General features: G+C 42.2%; 1 long non-coding RNA gene across 1 annotated transcript in view; it reads left to right on the forward strand.

Annotated features, from left to right (window-relative positions):
- Positions 1-11,157, forward strand: part of LOC148094343 (uncharacterized) — a 32,784-nt gene extending 21,627 nt beyond the window's left edge. The window contains exons 4-5 of the long non-coding RNA XR_015714290.1: positions 9,760-9,834; positions 11,120-11,157. This is a non-coding gene — a long non-coding RNA (uncharacterized LOC148094343). The remainder of the gene's footprint in view (positions 1-9,759; positions 9,835-11,119) is intronic.
- Positions 11,158-15,689: the final 4,532 nt, after the last annotated feature.

Genomic DNA, 15,689 nt, shown 5'->3' on the forward strand with positions numbered 1-15,689 from the left:
TCCTTTTAATAAAGGGGAACACTCCCTCTGCTCCTTTTTATTTTTTTTGGCACATATGTGATTAAAGGGCTTGTAAATGTTCACACTTTTTTCAATTACATGTCATTGTTGTCTTAAATTTTTCTCTACTCTTCTCCAAAAGTTGGTGCCATTCCTGTTAATTATTTGGGGAAATAATTAGCTTTCTCTTCTACTTCTGTGACATCTGTTTATAGTAGAGCTCCTTGGTTTTGCTCAAAGTTCTTTTGAGCCCGCCCACCTTTGAGGAAAGATATTATTTGGGTATTGTTGGGTACTTTCAGCTTTTCTAAAGTGCACACTTCTGGACACCTCACCCTCTCCTTCTCAGGAGCTTTCCCTGTAGGAGCCTATTAAAATAAAGACAGACAGAGGTCATCCGACGAGCTCTTCCTAAGTCTCCCCTCTACCAGCAATGTCACTGTGGCTGCACAGGTCTGCTCCCTCCTGGCGTCTCTGTCCTTCCAGAGCTCGTCCGTCCCTGCTCTGGGTGCATCCCTCCTGCTCACAGGGGCCTTGCTCCCTTCATTCCCCCGGCTCCTCTAACTTCTGTTTTTTTTTTGCATTGGCTCTTATGCTTTAACATATAAATATACATGTATTTTTCATCTAAGAATAAACATATCCTAGCAGTGTCTTTCCCTCTCACTACTGCCACATCTCTCTTCTCAGCCAAATGCTCAGGAAGAGAAGCCCTCAGTTGCTGTCTTCACTTCCTCGCTTCCTGTTCACTGCTTCACCCCGATGCCATGGCCAATACATTTGTAGCTTTCCTGCTACAAATTGGACTTGGTTAGGCAATTATGTATGGAAGCTGAGACCGGGCCAGGCCTGTGCCCTTGGTAAAGGGGTGGAGTGGGTGCAGGGCAGGGAGGGGGCATCCTGAACCACTGCCTTCCCTGTAAGGTGGGGGCCTGGAGGGAACTCTGGGTGGAATGGGTCCCTCGTAACCAGGCGACCATGGAATGTGCTCTGGTTGGCTGGTGCCAACCAGGTGAACTGCCTTCAGTTGAGAAGCAGCTGTGGAAGGAGGAGGAGCTTCGGCTGTGCTCTCTTCTTGCGGTGGCTGTGATTCTCAGCAGTTGTCTGATCTCCACACCTTTGGACTAAGTCAGGCTGCTCGCCGTCCTCACAGACTAGTCAGCTCAGTGGAGGCGGCCACAGCTGACAGCAGGGGGGGCAGCAGCAGGGGCACAGCCGGGCCTTGAGCCCTGCCCAGGGCCTGGCAGCCCAGTGGCCCCTGTGCTGTACAGGGCTTTGGCACTGTTGGGAGTTGGGGGTGGGACTGTTGAGTAAAGGCAGTGACAGCAGCAGGGAGTGAAGGGTCCTCATGGGGAACAAACTGTCCTGCTGCTGCCTGAAGCCCAATGCCAGCCCCAAGCTGGGCCAGCACTCTCGGGGGCGGCCTCGGGAATATGAGACTCCTGTGTATGGGGGGGGCTCCAGGAACTCAGTGGCAGAACCACCAGCCACGGCTGCCATGGAAGTTGACAACTTGCATTCCCTGTTCTGTGATTGCCACCCCATCCTGCGCCTCAGTGACGTGGAAAAGCCCGATGGTAAGGAGGTGGCGGGTGTTCACTGCTCTCAGGAGTACCTCTGTCCTGTGCTGACCCCAGGGTCCCCTAGCAGGGAGCCACCCCCTCAGGCTCCTTGCCTGGAGGCTGCTTTTCTGGAGCTGGCTCTTCCTGGTGTCCCCACCCCTTATTCCCTTCCCGTCCTGTCTGGCCAGTTTCCATGTTCACTACCGAAACCCCCCAGTTCGTACTCCAACCCAGCTTGAGACACTCCAGTCCTTGGCCCTTCCTGTTTATGGCTCTGTTTAATGTCTCGTGGGCCTCTGTGAAGACTTTTGGGTATATCTTCTCCGTTTTGTCAGTGAAAACTTGAATACCCCAACTTCAGAGTATCCATCCCATCTCCCTCTCCTTACTTATCCATAAGGTACTTAAATGAAGGAACCAGGTAGGGGCTGGGGATACCCTGGCTCCCACCTGTTAAGATAGTTGATACTCAGGACAGTTCACCTGCAAAGATGTTAGAGTTTATTATTTCAATTCAAAATAGACAACTGACATGGACTCTATGTGGTGTTCTTAAGTAGGCTGTTTTCAGTTGGCTGCCTAGAAGCTGCTTTATTCCTCCCAACTGTAATTTGAATACAGAGGGAAATGGTGGGAGAGGGACTTGAAATTACTGAATGATGTGTAATGTGCTGCCAGTGCTACAGAGAATACTATTTTGTTTGTTTTTTTACACAAAGGAGAAACCTCTGAGTCTGATTAATTTATTTACTTTGACACAAATATATCTTCAGAACGTTCGTCCCCATGGCACCCTCTAGGTCCTCTTCCCTCCTGCAGGGAGATTCCTGTCTAACTGTAGGAATGTTGAGGTAAAACTTCTGAAGACCAGGTGCCTAAAGGGGGGTAGGGGGGGAGAGGGAGGAGAGAGGGAGGGAGAAGAAGTACTTGCTGGAAAATAAGCCTGAGTGACAGTGTAGCTAATGGAGACTGGTTTTGAAGTAGAAAACATTCTTTCACAAAGATGTTAAAACCCCATTGGTCCATTTGTTTCATGTAAATGCCAGAGATTATTTCATAGAGCAAATGTACTATAGCTCTTATTCTATTTAAACTTTAGTTGAGCTTTTAATTTCTTTAAATGTTAGAATAATTAGCCGTGTGAATTTACCCAGATGGTGCACATGGCTTTGTAACTGAAAAGTACTCACTTTTCAGAATATTCAAATATTGTGAAATAAATGAACAAATTACGTGAATTAGTTAAGTGTACCTTTAAGCACCAGGCAAGTAAGTACCTGTGAAAACTTCTGCTCGCTCTGCTTGGCGCTGCCAGGTAAGCCTCTGAGTGATTTTATAAACCAGTTAGTATGGGTAGTGTTGGATGAGAGGCTAAAGAGGACCTTGATTTAATTCTTTTAAGGTGTACAACTCACTTCCACGTATATCTCCTTTGGCCCTTCTAACTGCAAATAAGGCCCGTGTATACTCTCCCTCCATTGCTGCCGAGGAAACCGAGACTTAGACTGTGAAGTGACTGTGGCACAGCTGCTGAGCAGAAGAGGCTGACGTGCAGGTGGCAATGTGCCAAATTCAGTTTCTGTGGTGCTTACAAACTCTTTAGATTGCAGCTTATATTTCATATTTCTTCATAAAGTGAGCCCATTTTAACTTCCTCCAGTAGTGATTACTCGCATTTGAAATCACTGTATACAACTCAGAAGCAACGGCTGCTCCCCCTGTGTCTATAAACTCATCACAGTGGGTAAGAGTCAAAGTAGAAGTCACGGGGGACCAGGAATTTCCCCGGGTGCGAGTTGATGTGTTTTAGGGAGTGTGTTCCGACGGCCTCGGGTGGAAGCCGACAGAGCTCTGGACGCAGAGGGACCTTGTGAGAAGCTGGTGAGAGGGCAGGTCAAGGACCAGGGAGTGAGCACAAGCCTGTAGTGAGTAATGTAAACCAGAGAAGCTGGAAATACAGGGTTCAAAGTATAGAATTGCCTTTTATGTTTAATGTGATAGATTTTCTATTTCAAATTGTTTTTAATTTTGGAGACACATTCAATAACTTGATATGAGAAAGCTCAGTTTCAGCAATTGCCTGTTATTAAGTTTCCATAGAAACAAGGTGAAAATAGCAAATGTAAAGTCCAAGGACACTGAAAATTTGCTTTTAATATCTATATTTCAGACAATTTTATATCAACTTCCCTGGAAATAGGAAATACCTACTTAGATGTAAAACATTCTGGCTTTTCTGTGATGGAGAATTGAACCATGTGCCTCTTACACAGAATCACGCTTGAATGATGCTCTGCCTTGTTCTTCTGGAACAGAAGGTGGTTTCTTGAAGTCATTTCCAGGGGATATTCTTAAAAGCCTAGTACAGATTTCAGACAGACTTAAAAGAATTTGTGTAGCACCTTGCCTTTATCTAACAGTATATCGACTATAACCGATGGTGGCCTCAGTAACAGAAAAAAGACACTAAGGTCCTGTCATCCAGTGTTGTTATTACTCACCAACTGCTCACACAGCCTTTCATGTCCTGACCTCATGAGCTTTGCTAATTTGCTGGCTCAAGGTGCTCTCTCAGGGGATCCTTCCTCCCGCTGCCCCTGAGGGGTGCATAGGAAGGAACTGGCAATACTATGAGGAAAAACCTCTGGGCAGCAGATCTTCACTCTTTCCAGGAGCTATTTTAAACCCTCTTTTTTTGGTGACAGTATTAATAAGCATTTGATGTAAAAGATTGGAAAATATAGAAAAGTCACTCGCTTATGCTGAGAACACCCAGAACGTTTATTAATATTTTGGTGTTTATTCTTCCTGAACCTTTTGTACGCATATAAACATAACATTTGATTCTACAAAAATGAGGTCATTGTTTGTGTGCTGCTTTATAGCTCTGTGTTATAAAGAGAAGTAATGACATAAAGCCCCTGGACCTGTGCCTGACCTCTGGAGGGCACTCCAAGGGGTATTTCTATGCAACTACGTGGAGCTCTGCTGCAGGCCTTTTCATAACTGTCCCTGTACCTTCAGATGGTTGGAGCATCACTCAGGTGCCCAGTCTTTAGGATGGGCCATTGTCCAAAGTGAAACCATACACACTCCCATTATAATGCTTTATTCTGGGGACCCAGATAAAAACAGATGCATTGTACTGACCTGTAGACTTCAGATGGTATGCTTTCTTATATCTTGATTTGGATGTCATTTTGCAGTTAAGGTATTTTAACACTAAATGTTCTTACCCCAATTAAAGTCACCATTGGTTTTTCACTGGACAGCAGAACTTCTCTTTTAGTTTTTGGGGATTTTGTGTCTCTAATTCTGAGTAACTACTACTCTAAGATCTGAAAGAAGTGCTGATCTTAGATGATAAATCAGAAGATTGCATTAGGTAAAATGTTAGGAGTTATAAGAGAATTGGGAGAAACTTAATTGACTTGGGGTACACTGAAATAGTTAGATATTTACTGGGCACCATTCCAGATGCAGGACAAACAGTGATACTCAAGGCCAGGCTCCCACCCTAGCAAAGGTTTCTACATTCTAGAGGATCCTAGGGGCGGACAGCACATGGACAGTCAAGAAAGCCAAGGTTAAAGACGGCTGCTCTCTTTAGTGACACTGAGCCGGTCTGAAAATGAGGGAGCCCTGTGAACACGCTCCAGGCAGGTTCCTCAGGTGGGGGTGCGCAGAGTGCAGGCCACGAACAGCAGGCACGGGGGGGGGGGGGGGGGGGCTGAGGAGACTGACGGGCGCCAGGAGGAGGAAGGCGGTGCGTTCAGACCTGCATGCCCGTGGGCCTTGACAAAAAATACAAATTTTAGTCTAGTAATGGGAAACCACTGGAGGATTATATGTAGGGAAATGATGCTAATTGTATAAAGAGAGAGAGGAACAGCGAGGGAGAGAGAGAGAAGCTTCCGTGTGAGAAGGGCGGATGCAGGGGTGTCAGGTAGACGGCGGGCAGAGTAGCGCAGGGGAGTCAACTGTGGATTGAACAGAAACTGTAAGGGCCTAAAATGGGCCGAGTTAAGGAAATTAAGTCTAAATGTAGTAACACGATAGGAATGACAAGTCACAGAAAAATAAACTAGTACGTCCCCACAGTCGACTACTATGGAGCTATAAAAAATAAAATATCTCTTTCCTGCTATGTGGTGATCTCCAGGATAAGTTACATGGAAAAGGAAGGAGAGGACATCCAGTGATGTACATGACAAAGCAGGGGAAATATGTATTTGCTTATTTTACAAAAATGCTGAAATTCCTGCTAATTGTGTGACTTTGGTTCCTTTCCCTTCAACGGGCAGCCAAGGCTCACATTTACTTAAGATGACGTGGGGGTGCTGGTTAATGAGCAGGCACTTCATACACTTCCTTTGAAGTGATGCTAAATGTTCATATTTTGCTTTTGAGTTAATTTCTGAAAGCTTTTTTGTCATTTCTTGGTGCTCTATATATAGTACATAAATTCCTCTTGCATTTTATTTCACCCTTACAGTGTTTTGAGTTCAGTAATATAGGAATTTTATCTGTTTTACATGTGAGAAGACAGGCTCTAAGTTGTATAAATTGAGTTTTCCGAGGTTTGAACATCAGGTTGCTGGAGCAGGAATGTGAATTTCAGATGGATGGACACAGGGATAGGACTGATAGAGTGACATGTCATGTGATCAGCTTTGGGGATACTACCTTTTTTCACACACCCTTTTTCCAGTGTATTAGAGTAATTAAACTTCAGGGTTAAAACAGTAACATTCCATAATTTGAAATGAAATGGAGGTAAATTGTTACTGAGGAATGTTCCTAAAAGTCGAAGACACTGCGCAAAGTACCTTTAAAAATACATAATGGAAGAAGGGTGTACTTCACTGTGGGAACTGTCCCGTCTCGGTCACAGTCACTGACACGTGTTGAGGACTCCAACAAGGCAGCCCTGAGATCCAAGGCGAGCCAGCTGCAGAGGGGGTTTGGAAGCCAGAGCTGGGAGGGGCAGAGGCTTCCTAGGAAGCAAGGCTCAAGGAGCAGCAGCCTGGGGGCCCCAGGAGCGCACCCTGTGCCCTTGGGTGGGGCAGCCAGCTCCAGGCCAGGGGGAAGGAGCCACCTGCCTGGGGGGAAAGTGCAGACTCAGAGAGAGAAAATCATTAGTGTATAATCTACTTGTTAGCATCTAAATTTCATGTTATGGGTCAGGAAACTAATACAATGTACAGTAAATACAATGTGTAGTATAGGGATAGAGCAGTGAGTACATGCAGGAACCTTAAGTAAACAGGTGCCCAGCAGTTGGCCTAGAAACTTCTGACATTTCTATTTAATTGGAATAAATTGAAATCAGTCTTTCTGAAAAATGCTGCTTAAAACCACACTATAAAATAGTGATGCAGTATTTGTCATTAGCAAAAAGTGGAAGTTATATATATATAAAATTGTTGGAGGCTATAAACAGTAAATATTTTATGAAAGGCTCATGCAAATTAATAACCTTAGGGTTCTCGTGGGCACAATACATACAGTACCTGTAAACAAAAGGCAACTCACCAAAGTGGAAATAACACTGTTAACTGTGGTCAAACTATATAATCAAAGAAATGCAAATTAGAGACACTGTGAGGTTCCTCATTCACATAACTGGGATTTGTTTAAGTATTAAAGCTGGAGTAGAAGCTAAAACTGGTATGTTTGGAGGCATTATACTCTTGCATGCCCTCACCTGTTTTAGAAAGCAACTTAGTTGTATACATTGAGCCATAAAAACAACCTAACCTTTTGGTCTAGTCATTTCATTTTAAAGAGCTTTTCTAAGGAGATTCAAAAGTTTAAAACCACTGCCTTGTATGACCAGAGTTCACAGAGTAAAAACCAAGGTACTCCTTGATTCAGGAATGAAATGAGCTTCTCAGAACTCGTCTCAGTTCTGCTCCTGTGGATTTCTCCTGAAAAGGCTTCCTCCTCATGCTGGTAAAGTCAACGCCCAGAGCTCCAGAGGCCCTAAGGATCCTAGAGGTCAGCTCTGCCTTTCTCTGAGGTTCTTGGGAGGTGCCAGACCAGCTGGGATTGATCGGCCAGCCCTGGGGCATGTGCCTGCCCTAGAACTGGGTGTAGGGTAGGGGAAGCTCCAGCTTTTTGTTTGTTACTTGAGCTAATTTTGTTTTTTTCTGCATATTGTCATTTCTTTCATTCCAGCCTTCTTGATTTTTATATTTAGAGCCATAGCAGCACATCTTGTTTTGGGGTGTGTGTGTGTGTGGGTGTGTGTGTGTAAGCCTACTGCTTCCTTGACTGAAGTACATACTTTTCTTGGGCTTTCCAGTGAAATTACTAATTTAGCTATATCATGGCATAGGGACCTATACAAACATGGGTGCTTCTGCAAATGTGTTATTTTTTATTCAAATTCAGTATATTTGCATTATTTTTGGTAGGAAATAGTCTTGAATTCTCTCAGCAGCTGGAGGTTACAGGCTGCTCTGATAGTCTCTGCCTCTCACTTTGTGCACAACTGAGTTAGTTTATTTTTCCAAATAGCTCACATTGTCTCATTTTTCAAATATGTGGGGAAAATCCATTGAAATAATTGTATGAATTTTTTACAAAAAAATGTTGAATAGAATAGTGTCTTCAAAAGCAATTTAATAAACTTGAAATTCAGGGAAGGAGCTTCCTTGAAGCACAAGGCAATTGGTTCAGTTATTTAATTTCTCTGCTGGCGGGACTGTCAAAGCCGACAGCTCAGATGTCTGCTAACCAGCCAGTCCCGAATGACGTTTGGGCAACATTCTAACTGTGTTACTCGGAGGGGAAAGTCTTCTAGGTAAATACATTTGGACATGATGTTAGACTTTATTCATTACTATAGTTTTAACATATCAGTGAACATTTTGATTCTCCAAGAACCAGGGGTATAGTCTATTTATATTTGACCTCCAAATGCCCTTTTAAAAACAGGCCCATTATTACGTGACGTGGGGAATGTCGCCTGAACCATTATTCCATCAGGACCTTGGTCCACTTTCTTACAAGTTTGGTTAAATGGTTTGAGATGGACATTGCTAAGGCCTATCATAGGGTTTGTTTTTTTAAATGACAACTTTATAATCGCATATAGTGGGAAACTTTGTGTTATTAAAATTCAAGTACGTGTTTGGTATTCTTGCCTAAGTAGAAGATTATCCCACCTCGGTGCAAGGTGCGCTGCAGGGGACTGACTTTATGTGTTCACAGCAGATTTCATGTTTGCAAGCAGCCCTATGATCAGGCCGAGAAAGAATTCTTATTGAAGACCCAAATTAATCATGGGGCATGGAAGGAAGAAGTGAGAGTTTAGCTTTGGAAATTGAGAGCAGAACTAAGAAATCACTTTGTCAAAAGTATAAAAAGTCACTGTCATGAAACTATTCCTGTAGATTAGAGCACTGAGCTCTTATGCTGTCCTTTAAAATGCGCCACGATGAACAGCCCCAAGTAAGCCTCTGCTAACTAAGTTCACTATCTGAATGGAGTTAGAATCAGCCTACGTGTGTAAAGAACATTTTCCAAAAGCAGCTCACTTGATTTGGGCCTATTTGATGTATTAGCTTGCATCTGTCACTAATTGGCCACAGTGTAACTTGCTTCTTGAGACTGTTTCTGGAATGAGCTAGTAATATCAGCATAAAAGAGAGTGACTATATTTCTAATTGGTAAGTGGAAGGGGGAAAGCACATATATGATACCCTAATTTAAATTAGATTACTTATGTGCAAGTTTAAAAAAAGTCTAAGATATAGCCTGGGTTGATTCCTCATATCTAGAAAGATCTTGCAATTTTTAATAACCCTGGTAGAATTTTTATGTTGTTGCCTTCACTAAAATTGTTTTGTTACCATTACTTAAAAACTTTTTTGCCCGGCCGGGCGTTGCTCAGCAGTTGAGCGTGTACCTGGGACCCAGGCGATCAGGGTTCGATTCCCGGTCAGGGCACCTGCCCGGGTTGCAGGCTCGATCAATGACTCTCTCTCATCATTGACGTTTCTCTCTCTCTCTCTCCCTCTCCTTTCCTTCCTCTGAGATCAATAAAGATATATTTAAAAAAAAATGAAAACAAAAAAAAGCCTCTTTCAACTTCGTTTAAGTGATTAAAATGGATGTATAGCTATTTTTTAAATTTTGTATTTTTCTACTCAACTAAATCAGTATGCTTATTTCTCTTCTTCCTATACAGAGTGGTATTTACAGTTAATCCCTTCCTACCATCCCAGGGCAAGGACAATTTTCCTAAAGAAATATCAAATGCATGGTAAGTCAAGATAGAATTTAGGTCACAGTTAGGTTTTTATTTGAACAAATCAAAAAAATCAGTTGTTTATGTATGAGGATTGAATTTGTGATTTTGGCTTTATTTTACATAGCGCTCAACCAAATGCTCCATCCTCCCCACATCTAGAACTTTCCAGCTCCTCCCAGCTCCCTCACCTGCTGCAGGGCTGCCCGGGGGCATCAGAGCAGACAGGCCTGGGGGGCCCCCAGAAGCTCAGCATCAGCAGGGAAACTAGTGTCAGCTTCCTGTGTCCTGTTTGTCTTAGGAAAAGAGTCAGAACTGTAGGATTTTATCACCCTGCTTGCCTGCTTATTTTCCTTAATGTTATGTTAAATCGTGTTTTCTTGCTTAAAAAGGCTCACAGATCAAGCTTTCAGTTGATTAGACAGCAGGAGCACAAGAAGGGCAGGCTCCAGTGGATCTGAATTAACGCAGCACAGTAACAGTGGGGCTTTTTAACATGCCTTTTCATGGTACGTGTGCATTTTGACTTTCTGGAGCTGATCGTTTTCGGTAGGATTGCTGTATTTCGGTTTCTTCTGGGACCATGGGCTGCTCTCATGTAGAGAGGGGGAGACAGTAAAGGAAAAGCTGCCTTCAGCCCTAGGAAGGTGCCTGTGATGCCCCCCCACCTTCCAGGAGGCAGCGGGGGGCACAAAGTGCAGCCCAGGACCCTCTTGGAGCTTTTGTTTTTTTTCATTTCTTTTTGAGAGCAAAACAATTTTGTGTTGTAGGTGTTTAGTTAGGTTAGCCACACTCATTTTACAATTTTAACTAGATGGGACCCTTTGTAAGATATTCCAGGTGGTTACCAGTCAGTGGTGCAGGATGCTTCCAGGGGCCTGGCCAGAAACTGGTTCTTGGAGCCATCAACTGCTAGATGCTGGTGACTCAAGTAAAGTGGGTGTAAATGCAGAATTAGGAACCGGGGCTGAGCAGTGGCTCAGAGATGCAGCAGTTAAACTTGTTCATTAGCTGACTCTCACCCGGCCTAATTAGCTTTGCCTTTTCTTCAGTACATGGAGCGACTTTGATTTGTACCTAATATAGAATCTCTCTTAGGTCAAAACAGTAAAACATAGGATAAAGTTTTACTTTATGGGACTCCTCTTGCCAAGTGATTTAAATTATAAATTGTCAAGAAGTGATAAAGGAAATGGAGTGAAATCTGTCTTATTTTGTGTGTTGGTATCTGTCAGGGAATCATAACTGTTTCCCTGAGGCGTTTGTATCTGCATTGATCACTTATTCATTTTATTCTTAGTGCAAGGAAAGAGGAGGAACAGCTCTTCACACCATGTAAGTAAACACTTGAAAAGTTAAGTAAGAAATTAATAATATGAATTAAATTGTCTACCATGATTTTTAAAAGTATATAATGGACCCAGTGTCATCGGCATGTCCCTTTTTTGGTAGATTTTCTAAATCACTTCTGTTATCTTAATTATCAAACTGTTATCTTAATTATCAAACTTACATATTCAGGAAAATTTTTGGCTTAGTAATCCCCATTTTTTAAGGGGTTCTGACCTTTAAGTTAAATTTCAATAATATGGTTGTGATAGAAAGATCTGCCTAAAATTTTTACCTTAACTTTTAATCTTGTTTTTTACAAAATAAACAACAGTATAATAGCTAAGTCAATTTTTAGCACCATCTATTGACTTATTGTCATAGCAGCTGAAAGCTTAGCTTTCTCAACTCCAGCGTGGCCTTCTTTCCCCCCCGCCCCGTCCTCTCAACATGTAACATGGTTTTTATTAAATCAGAATCAATGTTTACACTATTATATTATGTAAATACTTTTTACTACTGAGCCATATAGTTCTGTGGCTGTGCCTTTTCCTTGTATACCCTTCATTCTTTTTCTCAAATACAGGGTGTCCCAAAAGATGTGTATGCACATTGAATGATTATAAAGTCAGTGTTTATTAACATATAGTTCAGTTTCAGAATTTGAAAGAATCTACAGAAGTGAATCATTTTTTGGTCAGTTCCTGTTTTCAAACTGATGACCGTTCTGGTCCAGGCACAGATGATAAGGCAAAGCAATGGAATCACAAACAGCAAGAATTATTTGGTTCTGTATTTTGCTCCCTCAATTTGTTGACTGTTGCTGGTTCTGTACTGTAAACTTTTATCTTTTATGAATCCCTATGAAAGAAGGTCTAGTGGATTGTTAGGATAAGTTTTCTCTGCTCAAAGCTTAGTCTGTCTCCCCCCATTACTTCAAATCAGTTAAACCTAGAAAGGAGTGGAAATTGAGTGGGTTACCAGCTGTTACAGTGTGTATACATTTTTGGGACCCCTATGTGACTGAAACTTGAGCATTTCTCCAGGACAATCCCAAGCCCTTCTTCCTAGTCACCATGACCTCACACAGCCAGATGCAGCAAGTAGGCTGGTCTCCCTGCTTTCAAAATAACTTTTTTTGTTCCTAACAATCTAGTAATTTGGCAGCGAAAGATGGCTATCAGACAGAAATACTACATTTACGCTACATTAACATAATACCTAGTAAGTTTTCACTTTTTTGAGTGTGGAATTAATTTTTTGATTATATTCACTTCTTGTTTTCTAACAAATATTTTTTCCCAAAATTCTGTAACATTTGTCACAGGCCTGTCAAAAATATTTTCAATTTCCTAAACAGAGTTCCATGTTTTATTGGAAGCAATCTCCCCCCTCTTGTTATCCTAGTCTAGTATAGACTTGCTTTCCCTAGGCCTGCTCTGTGCCTGTTTTGTGGCATATTTCTTTAAAGTCACCTGGGAGCTCACATAACTGTTCTCTTGTGTGGGGTCCCCTATGTCTTAGATCAGTGATTTTCAACCTTTTCCATCTCATGGCACACATAAACTAATTACTAAAATTCTGTGGGCCCAACCAGCGTGCCTCAGTGGTTGAGCATCAACCTATGACCCCAGAGATCAGGGTTCGATTCCCAGTCAGGGCACATGCCTGGGTTTCGGGCTTGATCCCCAGTGGGGGGCGTGCAGCAGGCAGCTGATCAGTGACTCTCTCATCATGGATGTTTCTATCTCTCTCTCTCTCTTTCTCTCTCCCTTCCTCTGTCGGAAATCAATAAAGATATATTTTAAAAAATAAAATGAATGAATAAAATAAAATTCTGTGCCACACCAAAAAATATATTTTTTGCCAATCTGACAAAAAAAAAAAAGTTATAAGTTTGATTAAGACACACTGGACATCTCTTGTTGTGTTGGCTGTTGTCATTTTTTATTTGACAATCTCAGGGAAAAGAGATTAGTGTCTCTGCCTGAATAGTCAGGTATTGCATGCTTTAAAAATTCTTGTGGCACCACACTGGGCTGCGCTTACACTGGTTGAAAATCGCTGTCCTAGGTGGTATGTTTTCCCCTGTCTTGTTATACTCGTTTTACTGGAGCACTTTTTCCTGGGAAGGGATACATGGGCAGAAATTTTTTAGAGATCTAGCCTCTGAAATGCCTTCTGTTTAATAAAATACAGAATAATAGGTTGACATTAATTTTTGCAGTACTAGAGGCATTTCTACTGTTTTCTCACCACAGTTGCTCTTAAGTCTGTTGACATGGGATGATACATTATATATTGTTAATTTTAGTGATTTCCCCATCCCTCTCTTCCCTGGAAACTTTTAGAACCTTCTCTATTCCTGGGATTCTGGAATTTATAATATGTTTTTGTTTGTAAGTTTCCATTTTATTGTGGCCATCAAGGCTACAGGTCTGATCTGCTTTCAGAGAATTGTTTTTGATTCTTTCATATATCCTCTATTCCTTTTTTCTAGTATTCCCATTACTAAGAAGTTGGAACTCTCAAGCCAGGATTCCTGCACGATTCTCTAATTTTCCCCCCTTTCCCCCCATTTTTTCTTTTTCTACCTTCTGGAGATTTCCTTGCCTTTATGCCCCAGCCCTTTAATAATTCTCTGTTTTGTCCATCTTGTCTTTAGTGTACAGTGTCTCTTACATCCTGTCTTTCTTTTCTGAAGCATTTCATTCTTTTACCAAGACCATTTTTTGCCTTTTTGAGGTTAAGAATTATTTTTTTATATTTTCACTTGCTCTTGAATTTTATCAATCCCATTAATTTTCTTTTCTTTTTATGCAATAGTTTATTTTACATAGGACAACTCATTTGCTGATACCATAGGTTCTAAGTTGCTCTATTAAAGTAATCACTAAAAAAAGTGATGTTCTTAGCATGTAGATTTTAGGAAATGTTTTCAACTTTTGTTTATGAGTTCAGATGTTTTTTAGTTAAATTCATTGGGGGGACGTTGGTTAATCGGGTCACATAGGTTTCAAGTGTGCATGTCTGTGATGCATGATCGGTATATTGCACTGTGTGCCCAGCCCCCAAAGCCAAGTCACCTTCCCTCAGCATATATCTGGGCCCCTTGCCCTTCACCACCCCCACACCCCTTCCCTCTGGCAGCCACCGTGCTGTTGTCTGTGTCTGTGGGTTTTCGTTTTATATCCCGCACGTGAGTGAAATCGTGGGGCTCTTCGCTTTCTCTGGCTGCCTCGTTTAGCTGAGCATCGTGATCCCCGAGTTGTCGCAGTGGCAGTGCTTCCCTCTGCTGGCGGCCGAGAGCTGTCCCGCTGTGTGTGCCCACAGCTGCTTCACCCAGACCTTCACTGGAGGGCACTTTGTTTCCTCCCGTGCCTTGGCCACTGGGGATAATGCTGCAATGAACAAAGGGGTGCATATATTTCTACAAATGAATGTTTTCAAATTTCTCAGGTATATAACCAGAAGGGGGGTTGCTGGGTCATATGGTAGCTCTGTTCTTAATTTTTGAGGACACTCCCTACTGTTTTCCATGGTGGCTGGACCAGGTTATGTTTCCACCAGCAGCGAACGAGGGTTCCTTTGTCTCCACAGCCTCTCCCACACTTGCTGTTACCTGTCTTGTTCATAGTCACCATCTGTTTTGATCTGTCCTACTTGTTGGCGTCCCTCAGATGTGTGATGGTCCCTGACCGCCTGTTGCTATCTAACTGGAAGCACTAGGAGTGAGCAGAAGTTTCGCAACTGACAGGGCTGCACTGCAAGAATTTGGGGCGGATTCTGAGCCTGCCTTGGGTTCTGTAAGACACACTGGCTTCCTTACCCCTGTTCTAGCCACTCTCTGTGGGCACCAAGGCTGTGCTTCCCCCCCTTTGTTCTTATAGTGTGTATGGCTTTTTTTATGCCTTTAATTCTCAGGCCATGTCTCTGAAAGGAAGGGGAGTGGAAATAGATTTGTGGTGAGTTTACAAATCTCAAACGTATAGGTTCTAACTCAAACTTAGAACCTATATTTAAAGTGTAAATCAAAGTTTAAAGTTTTAATTCAATACAATTAATAATATTAATTCAGAAAATATTTTTGGGTATCCCTATAATTAGCATACTACACTTTTCTACCAAAGTCTTGGTTAAGAATTCTATTCAAACCATGCATTTTGCCGTATTGTCCCATTTATGTGCAACATAGATGGAGCAGCTTTCATTAATGCATAAAGTGCTAGAAATTTTCAAGTTAATTAAAAGTCATCAATTCTTAATATCCAAAATGTGTCTTGTGAAAAAGTAGAGAGAAAACAGTAAACTTCAGCTTTATTTTTTAATGGATTAAGATGAGACAGTGGGCACAATGGGCGGGGGCAGGATTTCAACAGGTACTTGACTTGATAGTAAGGTTGGGGTTGTCACTCCTTAGACTTCAAGGCTGGTTATTTGTCTAGTCTTTGCTATTGAACTTAAAGTCTACTAAGTAACCCCTTCCCTGTCTTGCAAAGATTGTAAAAGTCCATCTGTTCTGCCATTTGTGCCGAGTGAAG

Source organism: Miniopterus natalensis, chromosome 1 (genome assembly GCF_054644295.1).
Source record: "Miniopterus natalensis isolate mMinNat1 chromosome 1, mMinNat1.hap1, whole genome shotgun sequence".
Classification (NCBI taxonomy): Eukaryota; Metazoa; Chordata; class Mammalia; order Chiroptera; family Miniopteridae; genus Miniopterus; species Miniopterus natalensis.